This window comes from Sinocyclocheilus rhinocerous, unplaced genomic scaffold (assembly GCF_001515625.1).
Source record: "Sinocyclocheilus rhinocerous isolate Xijiao unplaced genomic scaffold, SAMN03320098_v1.1 scaffold3662, whole genome shotgun sequence".
Taxonomy (NCBI): Eukaryota; Metazoa; Chordata; class Actinopteri; order Cypriniformes; family Cyprinidae; genus Sinocyclocheilus; species Sinocyclocheilus rhinocerous.
Window position 1 is genome coordinate 136077 of NW_015629036.1, and position 405 is coordinate 136481.

Consider the following 405-nt stretch of genomic DNA (forward strand, 5'->3'; position numbering starts at 1 on the left):
CGCTTTTGTGTGGCAGGTGAAGGTGTGACGCGCGCTGAGCTGCTGAGTGTGTGTTTGTGTTCAGAGCTCATCTGAATGAGAAAAACTGCTGATTTAAATTCCAAGAATATTTAACATTTTTTACTGTATTTTTGATCAAATAAATGGAGCACTGGTGAGCAGATGAGACTTCTTTCAGAAACATAAAAAAATCTGACTGTCACCAAACAATATGCACACTTTACAGTTAATAATAATACATTTTTTTGCATAAAGAAAATCATTAACATGTTTAATTGTCATAAGAATAATTAACAGTTTCTCATGTCTTGGTTTTGAGGTGAAATATGACCTGCATATGCTCCTGACCGGCTCCTCTCACACATACACACACACACACACACACACACACTCACAACCAAACAT